Source organism: Chelonia mydas, chromosome 1 (assembly GCF_015237465.2).
Source record: "Chelonia mydas isolate rCheMyd1 chromosome 1, rCheMyd1.pri.v2, whole genome shotgun sequence".
NCBI classification, from domain to species: Eukaryota; Metazoa; Chordata; order Testudines; family Cheloniidae; genus Chelonia; species Chelonia mydas.
Genome location: NC_057849.1, coordinates 42,765,535 through 42,784,352, shown reverse-complemented (window position 1 = coordinate 42,784,352; position 18,818 = coordinate 42,765,535). Strand labels below are relative to the sequence as shown.

At 43.3% G+C, this 18,818-nt stretch overlaps 1 protein-coding gene across 3 annotated transcripts in view; it reads left to right on the top strand.

Moving 5' to 3' along the window:
* Nucleotides 1–325: 325 nt before the first annotated feature.
* The window catches only part of SPATA13 (spermatogenesis associated 13), a 122,307-nt gene continuing 103,814 nt past the window's right edge, over nt 326–18,818 (top strand). Inside the window, exon 1 of one of the 3 annotated variants that reach the window (XM_027821587.3) lies at nt 326–552. The gene's annotated coding sequence lies outside the window, so the exon portion shown is untranslated. The remainder of the gene's footprint in view (nt 553–18,818) is intronic. The other 2 variants (XM_037891245.2, XM_043530866.1) reach the window with 2 other exon arrangements.

The window sequence follows — 18,818 nt, the reverse complement described above, 5'->3', positions numbered from 1 at the left end:
TTCCTACTGAAAAGCAAAACCATGTAAAACCACAGTGCTGCAGGCTGGATAAATCTTTCTCATGATGAATTGTTTTCTGCAGATGGCTTCTGAAGCAGCAAAAAGTTAGGTGTGGTTACTGTGTCAACAACTGACAGGATTTAGGTATTTTTCTCAAGGACAGACGTCTCCAAAAAGGCAGAGGGAAAAATTATGAAGCATGTTCTTGTTCTTAAACTGACATACTTTTCCAGCTGTACCTCCCACCACAGGGTAGGGGGAGGCACCGAAGCTGCTGATTGGTGTGGAGGTTCCTACAGAAAACACTCTAGTGTACTGAGCTTTCGGGCTCACTTTGAGAAGCCTTTGAGTTACTCATTTGGAGCTAGACTATACTTCGCTTAGGAAGGGTAAACTGTGTTAGCAACAGGACAGCTTTTTTGGAGGGTCACTAAAGTGCCTTTAGGTTTTCTTCTTGCTGCTTAATAGACATTCTGGGATCTTCACCTTGTTTCTTGAAAGGACTTGTGATTTAAAGGTTTCTGCTTCACTTTCTTTTGAATCCACAGAGAGGTAAGACAGTAATAATTTTGGATAATTAGTTTCCCTTTCTTTTCCTTTTTTCTGCTTCCTTTGTTAAATTACTGACTTTCATTAATGTTATATTCATACTCTATACTCATTAATGTTATATTCATACTCTACATCCTCACTATTGTGCAGCTGACTGCTGCCATCCCATCCCAGAGGTGGCTGCATTTCTGTAGTTTGTAAAGCAATTTGAGATGAAAGGTGCTAAATTAAGCTCAAGCTGCAAAATTTGAATCTGGATTTCAAAGTTCAGGGTGTTCAGCTCCAGAGCTCAGCTCTCTGTAATAAAAGCCACTTGCAAAATTTGCAACAGAATCTGGATATGGACTTGCAATACCCCCAAAGTTTAGGAGTGTTTGGATCTGGGGTTTTGGTTTAGAGTCATTTGCATATGTGCATAGTATGTGTATGTCCATAACTCTGTGTGTATGAGAATATGTATGTACATGTTGTTGTTGTTATATCCCTCCACAGGTGGTCTGGTAAGTTAGGCAAATGGGTGATCTGACCAGCTGAATGCAGCAAACAGGGAGATATCAAGCAAATTAGTAAAAATGAAAAAGCTGCTGCTGGGAATTGCCCATCTGCTTTAGAAGATCATTCAGTACTGCCCCAGAGGCTCCCCCAGGGCTCTTTCCAATCCTACCCACCTGTTTGCTCCTCCAGCCCTTCCCTGTGTTGCCTGCACAGCTCTAACCCCACTCCCCAGTGACTGTCACCAAATTGCTCTAAAGCAGTGGTGTTCTATCTGGGGTCCGCAGACTGTGTTTACAATTTCCAAAGGGGTCCGCACCTCCTTTTGAACTTTTTTAGGTGTCTGCAAATGAAAAAAAGGTTGAAAACCGCGGGTCTAAAGTTTTCTAAAGGGATCTTAGAAGTCATCATGAAAAACCCCAGTAATATCTGTGGTGGAGATGGAGCTGAAGTCTAACTTCTGCCATGTGTGCATCCATAAGTACTGATCCCTGAAAAGCTGCTACCTCCACTAGTGCCAGGGAAAACTCTTCAGGGAAGCAAGACAAAAGCTCAGCCAGAGCTTCACATGTTGGGCTGAGGCTAATCAATCTCAATCCTCCTGTAAAAAACCAGAACAGCTGTGGGGAAAGATCAATAAACACTACCAGTTGCTCTAGGAGTCTCGAAGAGGAAGAATTCCACAAAATAAAATGAGCAGTAAAGGACTCTGTCCCTAAAGACACCAGGAGGAATCATGGGGAATGCAGCAATTAAGGGGAAGTCTGGTTTTTGCTTTCAGTGGTCCCACAAACACAAATATACAATTATAGGAGGGGAGGAACTCGCTGGAATGGGGAGACGTGCTTGCCTGATGCTAAAGAAAAACATGTTTGTGTTTAATACATTGGAGAAATTGTTCAAGAACAGTTTATTCATGTGAAAATATAACCCCAGTAATGCTGTCAGTTAGACCTCAGGGGAGCTGCTGCACAATTGCTAGCTGGCTGTGCCAGGTTAAACTGTCTGGGACTACTTTAATTGATGCACTCAATTTATCCAGGATTTCAAAAACCTCTTGAGAGATTGTGTAACTTGCTGTTTTAATTCAGTTTTTCATCTCTCAACCTGTCTGTCCCATTCCAATATAATTCTTCCACCCCTGCCTTCCTTGCACATAACCTGTTCCTAGTCTCCAGCCCTTCTATCTGGGTGTATCCTAGGCACCTAGACTCACCTCCTTATGAATATACCTCTCTCCTCACAGAATCCTGTTCTTCATCCCACTTCCACCCCGCCCTTCCTGCACATAACCTATTCCCTCACCACGCTTCACCTTGCCCTCTTTGCAAGAATTTCATTCCACCACCCCAGTCCTTCCTGCATACATGCTATCCTGGTCCACCTCTGCTCTGCCAGCCCTGCACACATACCGTCCCCTTCCACCCATGCGGTCCCTGTCCTTGCCTTTCAGGCACACATTTCATTATCACCACTGCATCCCCACCTGTGCACATACCATCCCATTTAACCCTTGCCTTCCCACCTCTGACTTCCCTATGCATATCCCCACTAGCTTCCTGAGATGTGCATAAAATTCTATACAGTAACTATGTCACACAGCAGCAAGAGGAGCTGCCCAGCTCACATCTTTGTTCTGACTGGATTTCCTCTGCTTATACCAGGCAGTTAGACTTCTCCTTAAGATTCTCTTGAGGTTCTGGTTTAAAATTAATTTTAACAGCTATTTATGTATGGGGCTTGATCTAGGGCCTATAGGCACTACTGCAATACAAATAATGAATATGTATATGTAGAAATCCAAGTGTTAGTTAGCAGGGATCTTTTCTACCCTTAAAATTTCTTGTGTTAGGAATTAAAAGTCCTTCTGACAACCATGTGTTTATAAGCTTGATAATCCTTATGGTGGGATTGACTAATCAACCTTTCTAAATTGTTTAAATGCTAGGCTCTAAAATGAGAGATGTGTGAAGGACTTATCTACATGGGGAGACTGACCAGCATAATTATACCAGTATAACTCCCTAGCTGGAAGCTCCTATTCTGGAAAAAGTGTGTCTGCACAAGGGAAGAGAGAGGACGTACTGGTTCTGTTATGTACTTTTGTGATTAGATCCTTCCATTTTTGTGATAAGAATGTCTCACGTCATAAGGAGGTAGTTGCAGTAACACCCTGTTGGCCATGGTATCAATATGTCACTAGTACAGAGTAAAATGGTCCATTATAACCATTATTCCCCTCCATATGTTCTGAACAGTCGATTCCAGCATGAGGGGGTGGAATGGATGACATTATAGAAGCCCTGTGCTCTGACCCTCACATATCTATTTCCACCTGCACATCACCTCTTGCTTATACATTTTGTTTTTGCAACAGAGGGGCGCACTCCTGCCCAGGCAGCAGCATTTGGGTACACTGTTTGTGGCAGATGTAATAACTTGTTGAATTGTGATGTGGTGAGTGAGGTGAAGTTATTGCACAGTGGGTTATAAAACTTTCCTATATAAATGTACTGATGTAACTTAACAGCGGGCTCTGGGGAAAAAACAAACAGGAAGGCTTCCCAGATAAGAACATCTCAGCAAACCCTTGAAAGACAACGGGGGAAGATGCTGTTTCCAATGAAGATGCAAGCCTTGTTTTGCCAGCCTGGGAGCCCAGACATCAAAATGACAGTGAAGAGTTCAAAAGGCCTTATCAGGAGAGGAGGTGGGGGTGAATTGTTAGGTGCTGTCCAGTGGACAGGCTGACACAGAATCATAGAAGATTAGGATTGGAAGAGACCTCAGGAGGTCATCTAGTACAATCCCCTGCTCAACGCAGGACCAACCCCAACTAAATCATCCCAGCCAGGGCTTTGTCAAGCCAGGCCTTAAAAACCTCTAAGAAAGGAGATTCCACCACCTCCCTAGGTCTACAGAGGCTGGGTTTACACGAGCAACTTATGTTGGTATAACTATGTTGCCCCTGAGCAACGCAGTTACACCGACCTAACCCAGGGTTTAGGCAGTCCTGTGTCAATGGGGGAGCGAGGTGGGTGCTTCTCCCATCACCGTAGCTACTGCCACTCAGGAAGGTGAAGTACCTAGGCCGACGGGAGAAGCTCTGTGTAGGTAACATCTTCAATAAGGGTTATACCTGTGCAGCTGCAGCGCTGTTACGTAAACGAGCCCAGGGAGAGACTTCATGGAAGGAGTCTGAAGGAGTTGGGCCATTCTCAATGCAGGAAATGGTAAGCCTAAGGGAAAATAGACTGGCTTATTGTTTTAAGATCTGATTTCTCTAGAACACTTTTGTTTTAAAATTATAATACCTTGCTTTAAGAAGTCCATTTGGTTATTGAATATTATTGCCATTGCTCCCAAAGACAGCTACAGATACTGAGCATAAGTCAGACCTGGTGAGGTAATCACGGTTGATCTCCGGAGACTGCAGTTCTGGACCCAGTCTGAGAGTGGGAGAATCACATGATTCTATCCCGAGACAGGTGATAGCTCGAGGCCAAGAGAACCAGAAGAGGTCAGAGATGCAGTAACTGTGACAATAACTCATTCTCATTATCAGATCTACCATAGCACATGATGGTATCTAGGGATTTCTACTGTCATTATGGAATTAACACAATCACCTGCACACACCTGCACACTCCTACCTGGAAAGGAGCTGTTGAACTGAGTAAGATTTAGCTCATCTGCTCTTGCTTCTCTTAGTCCTGTTGTCTAAGCAGCAGCTTTGTTCCTTGACATTCATGATAATTTCCTCAAGGCTACAGGCAGTGAATTGGCCTTTTCAGGTGGAAAATATAACTGAAGAATTTGATTGTGCAAAAATTTATGTTCTTGAAATTGCTGGGTGTTCTCCCATCCTCTGGCTTTTCCTACATGGAGGATTTTAGGGAATTTTCCTGTTGTTGGTCTGGCACATTGGCAGCTCCACCCAACCTTCAACAGTAGAAGTGCTAGTGTAGATCAGGCACCAGCATATTTTCCATCCTATCATCTAGGCCATGGTTCTCAACCTGAGAGGACACAATCTGTAGAAGGGGTTGAAAACAGGTCCAGTAGTGTTGTGAGCACCCTCCGCTTCTTTATGGCTTGAGCAGAGTGATCCCAAAAGTATAGTGCATGGGTCTGGAAACTTAGTTTTGTTGTAACATGAGGTCATGGTATGGAAAAGGTTGAGAACCACCAATATAGGTGTCACTGGCCCTTTAAGAGACCGCAAGATCCAATGCACCTTTGACTTGTCAGCTGCCTTCCAGTTTGTTGTAAGAGAGGGCATGTTGGCCATATAAATGGGGGAATGCCAGAGGACAGACAATGAGAGTCAGTCAGGAAAAGAGGCAACTGTGAGCTGCCTGATTCAGTCAGGAGAGGGCAGGTGAGAATGCCCGGGAGCAAGAGAGTCAAGAATTAGAAGGTGAGAACTTCCAGAGACTGGAGGAGGTCCCTGAAGGAAGCTGTAGCTGGTTCATGGAGGAAGATTGAAGGCAGGAGAGCAGCAAGAAGGGTTTGCTGGCCTGAGAGCCAGGGCTGGAGAGGTCTGAAGGCCAGAGAGCAACAGATGGAGTTGCCTGCTGCTGCATTCCAAGATGGAGAGCCAAAGGCGAGAGCTGAAGGAGACTAAAGATGGGAGCAGCAGAAGGGTTCTCCTACAGTCTCCATGTTGAAGAGCTGGAGCCAGAGGGCTGAGAGCCAGGGAGAGTGAGGGATGCTCCCCTCATGAAGATAAACTCCCAGCAGAGAGACGGTGGCAGCTCCTCCTGAAAGAGTGGGATTGCAGTCCAGCTGGAAGAGCTAGGGCTGGTGTCCTGGTAAAAGGATGGATAAGGTCAGAAGAAGAGCCCAGGTGTGGCAGAAGATGCCAGAGTGTGCATGTGGGGTATCGAGGGACTAGGTATTTTGGGATTTTAAGGACTACATGTACTGGGTGATAAATTAACTTTGTTTGGGACTTTTGTTATGGACTATGTTTTTGTAATAAACCAGCCCCAAGTAGGGGCACTATGGAGGCAAGACAGCCTGATGTGGAGTTACTGGTGACTCTGAAGGAGAGAAACTGAGGTAGGCTTACCTCTTGTACCATGGCTTGCTGCAGGAGGGCACCCGTCCCAGGTTGGATCACCCCATTACACAAGGGCATATAAAACTAAGACCAGAAGGGACCATTGTGATCCTATAGTCAGACATCATGCAGAATACAGGCCACAGAACTTTCCAGAATTAATTTCTATTTGAACTAGAGCATATCTTTTAGAAAAACATCCAATCTTGATTTTAAAATGGCCAGCAATGAATAGTCCACCACAGCTCTTGGTAAGTTGTTCCAATTGTTAATTATCTTCACTGTGTAATGGGTGCCCTATTTCCTGTCTGAATTTGTCTAGCTTCAACTTCCAGCCATTGGAACTTGTTATACTCTTTTCTTCTAGATTGAAGAGCCCATTATCACATTTTTGTGCCTCATTTAAGTGCTTGTAATCAAGTTACTCTTTAATTTTCTTTTTTGCAAAACTGAATAGATTGAGCTCTTTGAATCTATCACTATAAAGCATGTTTAATCCTTTAATCATTCTTGTGACTCTTCTTTGAGCCTTCTCCAAATTTATCAACATCCTTCTGGAATTGTGGACACCAGAACTGGACACAGCATTCCAGTAGCTATTGCTGTTGCTGTTGTATTTGGCACTGGTGCAATTTTCTCTCTCTAGCCAATGTCAACACTGCAAAATTATGTCAACCTAACTTACATCGGCATACAGCCACCACAGTTATTAAATCATTGGTGTGTATGCACACTTGGCTCCTTGTGTGAGTGGTGTGTGTCCTCACCAGGAGCACTTGTATTGTCAGTGTAGGCCAGCTCCTGGAAGCCAGTAGCAGTTTAGATAAGCATCACAGTGTTTACACTGACACTGCATTGACCTAATTACATCGGCTGTGACTCAACACTGCTTGGGGAGGTGGTGTTACTAAATCGTCACAAGGAAGCCCTTACATTGGTGGCAGCCAAATTTAAGTGAAGATGCTTCCACAGCTAGATTGGCTAAGGCAGCTTATGTTGACCTAACAGTGTCTAGACCAAGCCCTAATCCTATTTGATATTCCCCTGTTTATACATCCAAAGATCACGTTTGTTCTTTTGGCGGTAGTGTTGCACTGGGAGCTTGTGTTCAATTGATTATCCACCACAAGCTCCAAGTCTTTTTCAGAGTCATTGCTTCCCAGGGTAGAATTCTCCATTGTGTAAGTGTGGCTTAAGTTTGTTGTTCCTATATTAATACAGCTAAATGTATACTGTGACTTTGCACCCCATATTCTTCATAGTGATATTATTGTGATATGATTATGACATAATCATGATGTATTTTATGCAAGATACGTTATGTGAGATGTCATTGGAAAGGTTATGATTTGCTAAATGATTATCCTATTTGTACGCATGTATCCTATTTGTATCTGAAGTTATGAATATTGATGATGTATCTCTATTGCCAATGTAGTTACACCTGTGTAATACCCACTAGACAAGTTGTTTTCCACTCTAGATAGTGGGTGTTGAAGGGCCTATTGAGTGCAATGGTCCATTATGAAAACAAGAGGCTTTAGGAGAAGCTTATCCCCCACATGGGGAGCCTTCCGCACTACAAACAGCCTCTGAGTAATGGCTGCTAGGACTTTACAAAGACATGTGATGAGACCACACGTCTCTAGAGTCCATCTTGGGATGTCAGTGTTTTTCCACAGACCAGTCTGGGAACTAAGCTTTGACACAAAGGGTCCCCACCTTATGCAAAAGCTGTATAAAGCAGGGAGTGACATCACCTGGGTTTCTTCACTGACTCCCTACCAAAGAGGACTCCTGGAAAAACCTGAGGAATAGAGGCTGAACTGGGGGAAGTGCTGGACCCAGGCTAAAGAGATTTTTAGCCTGTGACTGGAACACCTGGAGATTCCAAGCTGTAAGCAAATGCAGCTTGCTCCTTAAGAATCTGCAGCCTGCTTGTATCATCACATTGGATAGGAATAGCAGATTAGCACCCTATCTATTTAGTATATTAAGCTTAGTTTGCATTTTTTGTTTATTTGCTAGATAATCTGCTTTGATCTGTTTGCTAGCCCTTATAATCACTTAAAATCTATCTTTTGTAGTTAATAAATTTGTTTTTGCTTTATCTAAAAAAGCGTATGGAAATTATAATTCAGGGGGCAGAAGGCTGTTGCATATTCCTCTCCACGTTGAGGGACGGGGCGAATTTTATGAGCTTATGCTGTACAGTTCCCTGTGCAGAGCAAGATGGTATCATTTTAGGTTTATCCTCCAGAGGGGGTGCTTGCCTGAGGAGCTGGGAGGTGACCTAGCTGAAGCCTTCCCATGCAGGTGCTGGTCAAAGAGCCTGCCTGCATGTAACTGCAGCTGGGTGTTTCCCTACCTGTATGTATGCTGGTGAAAGTTCAGGCTGAAGCCTGGAGGACTTACACTGTACTGCTGTGACGAGCTGCTAAGAGAGAGCCCAGGCTGGTGGATCGAGGGGGCTCAGTGGTATCCCAGTTCCAGATGGCATCCCAATAGGGAACCCATCTCACATATACAAACACATTTTTGCTTGCACCCTAAGCAATCCAGATCACTCTGTATCCCTCTCCTGTCCTCTTCATTATTTAATACTTGCCCAATATTTGTGTCATCTGCAAACTTTATCAATGATTTTGTTTTTTCTTCCGGATCACTGATGAACATGTTAAATAGCATGGGGCCAAGAACTGATCCCTGCAGGACCCCCTAGAAACATAACTATGCAGTGATGATTCTCCATTTAGAATTACTGTATGCCCTGTAATTGTGTCCCAGGATATTAGAGAGATAAGGTGGGGGAGGTAATATCTTTTGAGCCACACAGAGCTGTTCTTCAGGTCTGGGAAAGGTACTCCCAGCATCACCGCAAAATGCAAGGCGGAACAGATTATTTAGCATAAATAGTTAGCACATATTGTAAGGGACCACTGAAGGTAGAGTGGCCTGTTAACGTCTCTGCAATCATATGACAAAAAGAGGGTGTTAGAGGGTTACAGATTGTTGTAATAAGCCATAAATCCAGTGTCTCTGTTCAGTACTTGTGGCACCTTAGAGACCAACACATTTATTTGAGCATAAGCTTTCGTGAGCTACAGCTCACTTCATTGGATGCGATGAAGTGAGCTGTAGCTCACGAAAGCTTATGCTCAAATACATTTGCTAGTCTCTAAGGTGCCACAAGTCCTCCTTTTCTTTTTGCAAATACAGACTAACACGGCTGCTACTCTGAAATCTGTTCAGTACATGATTTGTAGCATCTCAGCCCATCTCTGTCACCCAAGGTCTAATTTTTAATCCATTCCTGTTAAAATTTAATTTCACAATTTTCTCCTTAACCAAATATTTCAAGAGCCAATCCAAATGTCTGAGTTGTAGGAACAAAAATTGAAAGATACATTTGTTTTACCTACAGCACAACTTAAAAATACAAAACCAGCAAGCAGACAGATCCTTTCACAAATGAAACAATTCCTGTCATCTTTGGAAAAATGTAAAATTTAGTAGACCCAGATTATGCCAATAAGTACAACCCTGAGAGGGCTTTCTGCATGGCTGGTGTTACGGGGAGTGGGTCCATCACCCCTGATCCCTCTCTGCTTTTTTGAAGTGGTTATTGCATACAGAAATTAGTCTTGAGTAAGCTTTGCATAAGAGCTGCAATTGTGGTGAGTCCCTGCATGGGGGCATAGGAGAAGGAAAGTTCCTTCCACTGTCCCACTGTGCACCCTCACAGGGCCAACAACAGTCTGGGGTACCATGGTGTTACCACTGAGCATATGTCAAGGTTCCTTTCCCACTTTGAACTCTAGGGTACAGATGTGGGGACCTGCATGAAAACCTCCTAAGCTTACTTTTACCTGTTTAGGTTAAAACTTCCCCAAGGTACAAACTATTTTACCTGTTGCCCTTGGACTTTTGCTGCCACCACCAAACATCTAACCGGGTTTATTATTGGGAAAGAGCCATTTGGAAACATCTTTCCCCCCCAAATCCTCCCCAAAACCTTGCACCCCTCTTCCTGGGGAAGGCTTGATAAAAATCCTCACCAATTTGCATCAGTGAACACAGACCCAAACACAGACCCTTGGATCTTAAGAACAATGAAAAAAGCATTCAGTTTCTTACAAGAAGAATTTTAATATAAGAAAAGGTAAAAAGAATCACCTCTGTAAAATCAGGATGGTAAATACCTTACAGGGTAATTAGATTCAAAACACAGAGAATCCCTCTAGGCAAAACCTTAAGTTACAAAAAGACACAGACAGGAATATCCATTCTATTCAGCACAGCTTATTTTCTCAGCCATTTAAAGAAATCATAATCTAACACATACCTAGCTAGATTACTTACTAAGTTCTAAGATTCCATTCCTGTTCTGTCCCCGGCAAAAGCAACAGATAGAGAGAGAGAGCTTTTGTTTTTCCCTCCCCCCAGCTTTTGAAAGTATCTTGTCTCCTCATTGGTCATTTTGGTCAGGTGCCAGCGAGGTTATCCTAGCTTCTTAACCCTTTACAGGTGAAAGGGTTTTTCCTCTGGCCAGGAAGGATTTTAAAGGTGTTTACCCTTCCCTTTATATTTATGACAGCATAGATGAAGTCAAAAGGGATTTTGTTTCAATCAGACTTTGGCACTGTAATATTGTTTGGGGTTTTGAGCATTTGTCCTTTTCTATTTTCATGGTGCTACCACTGTATTTAAGAATCTGATCCTGCATGAGTAGTTCCATTGTTATCAGGACTACCCGCATGCATAAGAAAGGGTTTGCATAACAGGTCTTTAGATTTGTACCAGTAATATGCAAAAATCTATGCCACTGTTGTATCATTGCCCTACCATTGCTCCAAAAATCTGCCATTAAAAATATAGCTGTACTTCCAGATTATCACAAACAAGCTATATTGTGTTAAGAGTTGGCTATCACACAGTAATATGCTGGTTTCAAGTGGGCAGGAGTGCTAATGAAATGTAGATTTGAACGGATGGTCTGTGGACTACAAAGAGTGTCACCTTATCTGCATGAAGGTATTCTTAATGACAAGCAATACCAATTTAGAAAGGGAAATGCATACATCATTATATGGGATTACACATCTTGATTGCTGAAGGCATTATACCATCTAACAATCCGCAGATATCTTTTCCTTCTTTGTCTCTCTGCTGGGAAAATCGAAGGGGAAGGAAAGGTTTGCACACATTAACTACAGACAATAACGAGCTTCTGTGAATTGAGCCATTTCTTAAGTCTCCCTCACAAAAATGTAAACCACAAATTAGTCTTGTTACCCAGTATTGCATCCATCCACATAATGACCCTACAATCCTAAAAAGGTGCATTTTGAAGTACACTTTAAAAGGGATGCTTTCCTGGAAGAGAGAATGAAGGTATTGACAATCAGAGCAGATCAGTGATGGACAGAGAAAACAGTATACTGAAGAGCTTGTTAATTTTTGACATTGGGCTCTCAGAACGCTACTTGCAGGAAAATTTGATTGTTTTTGTTGTTTGGTTTTTGTTTTTACTACTTATCCAAGCAAAATGATCTTGGAAAAAAAAATGGGGGCAAGACTGGGGCTTTGAGCCACTGTCTGTATTTAGAAGGTGGGTTGAGGAGGGCCTGCAGATAGCACCTTGTAGGATCAGCCATAAAGTTCTGAAGTCTCGAGGTCCCTTCCAGCCCCACATTTCTATGATTCTGAGTCAACAGGGAGCGTTGCCATTGGCTCAGATGGGAGCAGGAATCCCAAGTACTGGAGGCATGTTTAGGAACCTCATTTTGCATGCAGGCTGTGCTAAATAGCTGTTTTGGCAGGCATAATGGATCAGTCTGTGACAAAGGCGGTGTCATGTGGGGAGGCCTGAGTGAGCATTGCTGATGGAGCAGGTAAGGATGTAGAACATGGTGAAATTACAGCGACAGATAGGAGCATGGCCACCAGGGGCCTTACATTTCTTGGTATGAATGGAAACTTTGCTGAAATTACAACCTGGCCCCTTAGTGTGATAGAAAACACAGCTGAGCGTTTATCATAGCTTGGAGAAGAAAGGGTGTTAAGGCTGTCTTTTAAAGTTCTCTGAGTTTCTTTTTAGAGATGCTTTGACATAGTGCAGTTAATGCTTCCTGGGGTTTACTGAGTAAATAATTATTTGGCCATTAGTTAAATTAGACCCAGATGGCAAAGGGTTACTGAGCAGAAACCAAATTATATGAAGCATTTGTTCCTTCCATTAGTAACGCACTAACTTCAAAGTGTGAGCTATTAATTAAGCAGGGAAGCTTTTTGCTCAGCCCTAGATGAACACTAGAGACCTTGAGACTAAGCCAGTCCCATAAGTACAGTCAAATATTTGATTTGGAAATGAAATATTGTATGGTAGAAACACACTAATTCACTCAAGCGATGGGAGACCCTTTGCAGGGTAAGGACCTGATCCTGCAAGGAGCTCTGTGTGGGTGACCCCTGTGCAGAGTCCCTTGCAAGATTGGGGCCTAACAATTTTGTGCACAAATTAACAGACCCTTTTCTTTTTTTAAATCCAGGACACAGCATCACAAAGAGTGTTTTGTTCATTTGTTTTGAGACATGTAGTTTCATTTTAACTGCTTATGGTAACACAACTGTCACAGGGTCCGCTCACTGCAGGTGGCGCCTCCTCCCTGCCATTCTGGGGATCAGCTCTTTCCAGGGCTGGGGCCCTCTTCTGGTGATCGTTTCACTCACTGTCCTCCCTCACCCTACAGCCCCTCTCACTCCAGCTTAGTCTTTGTGATGTGGCTCTCCGGCCAGGCTACCATGGTCCTCCCCTTTAGGTGTTTCAAAGTCTTGTGGGGCAAACTGTCCCAGGCAGTCTACTCTCCTCTGTCTGGTCTGGGCCACTTCCCCAATGGCTGGTAGGGGAACCTAGGCCTGCCCTCTACTGCAGGTTCCAGCTCAGGGACCCTCTAACGATGCAGCCGAGGTCTCCACCATCCTGAACCTGGCTGCCTTTTCCCAGAGTCTCCTACACCATCTGACTCCCCCACTCTGGGTTTGCCAGCCCAAACTCCCTCCTCCCAGTGAGTAACTGTGGACTAATTTCTATACCACAAACACTCCTCCCTTCCTGCAGTGAGTGACTGCAAACTACTTCCCTACAACCCTTTTCTACAGCTTGTTCCTGCACAGGTGAGCTTCCCCTAATTAGGGCTTTCCTCTCAGCCTTAATTCTCCCATTTTGCAGTCTAATAGGTTAATTGGCCTCTCTGGCCTTCCTTAACCCCTTTAGGATGAGTGTGGGGAATACACCCTATCACAACTACATAACAAAGTAGTAAAGATTCTGGAGTACGTTTTGTAAAAGTCAGTCAGTCTTGGGTCCAGATGAGGCGCACTTGATGCGGGGGGTAGAAGGTGCGTAAACATCATGTTATGCAACCCTAGCAGCTTTCCAATCCTGGGGCTCACTGGGAGCAACTTCAGCCACAGGTGCAATTTAGAGCTGCCTTCAGACTGATCTAATCTGCACCCAGCTGCCTCTAACTGATAGCAGGAATAGCTGGACTGCACAGGTACTCTTGCCATATCCCCTTTGCTGAGGTCTGTGTCTCTTATTTTTATAAAAAGAAAAGAAGCTCACTTCACGAAAGCTTATGCTCAGATAAATTGGTTAGTCTCTAAGGTGCCACAAGTCCTCCTTTTCTTTTTGCGAATACAGACTAACATGGCTGCTACTCTGAAACCTGTGTTATTTTTATGTCCTCCTCTCATATTGTGGCTCACCCTTGTGGACACTGGCAGTTTCATTGCTAGGGGTTTTGAATCTTACTAATGTAGTTGAATCTGCCAGCCAAGGGTGAAGTCCTGGCCCTGGTGGAGTAGATCAAAGTTGTGCCATCGACTTCAGTGGGGCCAGGATTTTACCCCATGTGTTTTCATATGAGAACACAAAGTCTTTCTGCTTTGCTTTCCTATGTTCTGACATCTTTCTTTGCACCATACAAATGTTTTATGTTCCCAGGAAACACATTTCATTTGCTTAATCAAGGTAAAGAAATCCAAGAATGCACCAGAACCTGGTGGTGTTCCCAAATAGGATTCTTTGTAGCTCTCCACACACATGCATCTAACAGAAAACATTTCTTTTTTACAGTGTTCTTTCACACTACTTTGTGTGCGTATAGCATGAAGTCATAACCGTACTGGCATGTGAAAACAAGATGTCAGGGACAGAACCAGCTCCTGCGGCCTCTACTCATGCAGGTAGCCCTATCAGATTTGGTTAGGCTACCATACTCTTGTCAAGTGAGCTTAATCTGGCTCATTTACAAGAGATGCATGTTGTTAAATACAAGCTCATTCTTTATCTTGGGTTGTTGTCTTAATGAATTTTTTCCCCAGTAAAGTTAAGGAGTAGAGACTTTCATAGGTTAGTCATTGCAATTAGGATGTTAAATCATATTTAATTGCCTTGGGTGAAATTTTGTTGCACTGCCTAGACATTTCTTTGGCATCCCAATGTGTTTATCTTTCATCTATCTCTGTAGTTTAAATCCCCCAGTTCCTAAGATGGGAAAATAAAAAAGGCTTTTATAAATGTGTAGGAATGGCAACTAGAAGTTGGCTGAATGTGTTCACAGAAGTTCAGGCACTTAAGAGCCCATGTGTATTTTACTGCTACTGCAAACACGGCAAGTAGATTGAAATAATTTCGGTATGTAATGCTCACAAATTTAAGTAGAGTGTTGCCGCTGCTGCTTTTTTACCAGAGGGGACATGTCACTCTTTCCAAAAGATCCTCAATCTATTTATATATCCTGCAATGCTTACCACTTTTCAGCGATGAGGAGTATGTCTCATTATCCTTGTCATCCCTCCCATAGACCTTTCTTACAGTAATTATTCCTGTGTTTACAGTCTCTTGGCTCCTTATGTCACCTGATTTTATTTTTCATTTACAAACAAGAAAACTAAAGCCAAGAGATCAAATGATTTGCCCAAGGGAGCACAGTGATTCAGTTTCAAAATATGGAATACAACCTAATCCTCCTGTTCTAACTACTAGACAACCCTATCTCTAAAGAGCCTGTAATATGTAAATAGTTCAGTTTGAATATCAACTCATTATCTGACCAAACAAACCAAATCCAAACCCAAGTAGTACAAGTTATGTTGAAATAGCTAAGTTCACTCATTAATCTATTGCAATTAATATGGCAGGGTAAATAAAAATCTTGGACAAAAACCTTGTTAAAAATGCATTTCCTGCCTGATACTAGTAATTTGTGATCCCTGAATGGATCGATGAGACCTCTTTGGCTGCTTCAGAACACTATTAGATTGTCTTCAGGAAGTTGGCTTTTTTACAAATTGCCCAGCTAGGACTATCCATTCATTCAGAAGTCTCCTTCTATCTTTGCCTCTTGATTCCTTGCCTCTAGGAAGGTTAAGAATTTGTAAGTGCGGTGACTGGGTCTGCTTGAGGCAAGTTATTGCATTGTTGCACTTCAGAATCTTGTAAATAAATGTGCAAACCTTTAGTGATGAAACCAGTAGCCTCACTGGTCATTAACCGACTGAGAAGCTGTAATGGAAATGTCATTAATGGCATGTTTGATGTTTCGTTATTGTTTTATTACAGCATCCTTATGTTACTGACTTTTTTTTTTTTTTTTTACCCTGGAGATCCAGGACTAAAACAATCACCCCAGTTACATACCTCACTGCTGTGATTAGTCACATGGACCTGAGAAAAGGTTAATTTACCAACATAAAATCCCCAGTGCAGTCCAATCCATGAATTCCCCATCTTATTTCCTTACAAATCCATCAATTCCCTGCTGCTCCTCCTCTCTAAAGTATATACATTTCCTTGCTTCCTCCCTCAAGTTTCCCACCCCATCCTCCGCAGTATGTCCCTTCCTCTCTCTGCCCCCCTCCTTAGGACTCTCCTCACAGTGCAATCCCCAACTAGTCTGTGGCCATAGACACAATGTTGCACTAGCTACATGTCCTCATAGGCAGGTTAGGAACTCTGATGTAGGTAAAGTCTCTTCAGTTGGGAGTCTTGGAGGATTAATCATAGAGACTCTGCTTGTGCTCCTGGAGGACTGTAACCATAAACACTCAACCTGGAGCTCCTCCGCACAGCTTTGCGGCTTTCCAAAGGGGGAGTCTGAAGCAGCTGTTGGGAAGCCTGGGAGAGGCCACCTGAAACTGGGAGTCTCCTGGTCAGTTTGGGAGGCTCAATAGGCCTGTCATCACACACCCACCTAGAGAGAATGAACAGCTGATATTCAACAGCACCATATTCCCCTATGTTTTTACTCACGCTCCCCTTCCTCTTGTAGCTGCTCATGTTCTCTCCTTAAGCCCACCCCTTGTGTGGATCCCACCCTCACCCCAGGACTCCACTCCTCTCCCCTCTCCAGTGCTGTGTGCGCCAACGGGCCGATTTCCCAGTGCTCAGCATCCACAGTTAGGCCAGATGGTCAAACGTGTTCTACTCCCATTGACCACTTGAAGTCAGATTTTCACTTACTGCTCCACTCCCAGTGTGCTGAGGACTGTTCGTAATCTAGCCTCTTTTTTTGGTGCTTACATGGAAGCTGAGCTCTTCTGGAAATCTGGCCCCAAGCCTTGCACCTGATCTTTTGTAGTTTGTATTGAATTTCTCTGATTTAGTTGTAAACTCCCAGAGCAGAGGTGTTCTTTTTTTCATAAAATGCTGACCTGCTCTTATCTGCATAGATCTTCTCCTTGTATCGTGTCAGGCACTTCCGCTTGCTTCCAGAACCAGAATACCACTGCACTCTACTGTTAGCACTGCAGAGTCAATGGCCTCATGTGCTGCATAAACCGTTACGTAGGGCCTGTGGGCTGTTCATTTTACCATACAAGAATCTACATGTATGGGGTTTGTATTTAGGGATGTGAAATGTGTGTGCTCATGTATAATGTGTGCATGAGGGAAGAAAAAAGCAACTAATTACCATTTATTAAATTTCAATATTAAAAAAAAAACACAAAACTTCATGGAACTCCTTGACTGCTAATAGAACAGAAGTCTGACATAGCAATACTTGTACAGTTTTCATTACTGTCATGGAATCCTCCTCCAGAAACTGAAAAGCCAGCTAAACAAAGGGAGATGGAGAGACGTTCCTCATAAAAGGCCAGTGTCTGACATCACTGTCTAAGTCCAATATGGATGGGACAGTGAAACGTAACACCTATGGAGATGGAATTGCTCTTTCAAGGCTTTTAAACAAAGTTGCTATTTTAAAAAATCACTTAATGGTCTTTTAAAGAACATACATTCCCCCCCCCCCCCGCCCCCGCTTCAGAGAATCAAAATTGAAGGGGTGAGGCCGCAATGGAGTTCTTTGTTAAATGGCCTCCATAGCACTTCAAAGTCCTTAAAGAGTATTATCCCCCCCGGGGCACTATGCTAGTGCCTCAATTTTACCTCTGTGATGGCGATTCTTGGGCAAAAAACAATCCTCTTTTCAAAGTCTGTGAAACCATGTTGTTAAAAATACAGTCGGAGTGTTTAAAACACCTTTTAAAGTTGCAGTCCTTTCTCCTTCTCTCCCCAGTAATTAGTGGATACATCTATTTGCTTTGTGTGACCCAGTGGTGAATTGGTCTCCTGATGGGATCTGTGCCTTGATTACATTCCTGTTGCTAACCTAAATATTTGGAGGAAGTATTTCCCTACTTAAAAGTGCATACTCTGTGTTGTGTGGAATTGTTGAGTTTATTTTAAGCGCTATCAATGAAACACACACACAATATGCAGATGTAGCCTACACAGTGATCTATTATTTCCATTTCTTCCCATTTTTTTTTTTTTTTTGCTGCTTTTACTGTAGTGAAAGACTTAAGGTCCACAGATGTGAATTATTATTTTATGTTTCTGCATCCTCAAGTGATTTTAGTGCTAATGAAAAGTGCTGAATTTATAGCCTTGGAGAGAGAGAGACTGGTTATTCACAGAACAAGTACAGCATGGGAATCAGGAGCCAGACTTCCCCACACTGTCTTACACATGTGTGGCAAGAAGGGACTTAATCACGTAAATGTTAGCGTCCAAGCCTATATCCTTGGCTGGTCTGCTGAAACTGCTGCCAACAATGGCAATAGTAATAGTGGTAGTTGTGATGAGGACATCTGTCCCGTAGGAATTTAACCGAGACTTCCAGCTAGTGGCAATGCAGTGTATTTACAGCCATGTTGGTCACAGAGCTCTTCTTCAGGTCTGGGAAAAGTACTCTCAGCATCACTACAAAATGCAAGGTGGAAGGGATTCTTTAGCATAAGTAGTTAGTACCTATTGTAAGGGACCATTCAAGATAGAGTGGCCTGTTAACACCTCTGCAGTCACTCTACACTCTGCAGTAAGAGCCACTCTACCTTGAGTGGTCCCTTACAATAGGTGCTAACTACTTATGCTAAACAATCCCTTCCACCTTGCATTTTGCTGTGCTGGGAGTAGACCTCTGTGGGTATGTCTATGCAGCAAAGAAAACCCCCCAGCTGGCCCATGCCTGCCGACTCTGGCTCGCGGGGCTCAGGCTACGGAGCTGTTTCATTGCTGTGTAGACTTCCAGGCTCGGGCCCTGTGGGGTGGGAAGGTCCCAGAGCTCAGGCTCCAGTCCAAGCCTGAAAGCCTACACAGCAATGAAACAGGCTCACAGCCTGAACCTCACGAGCCCAAGTC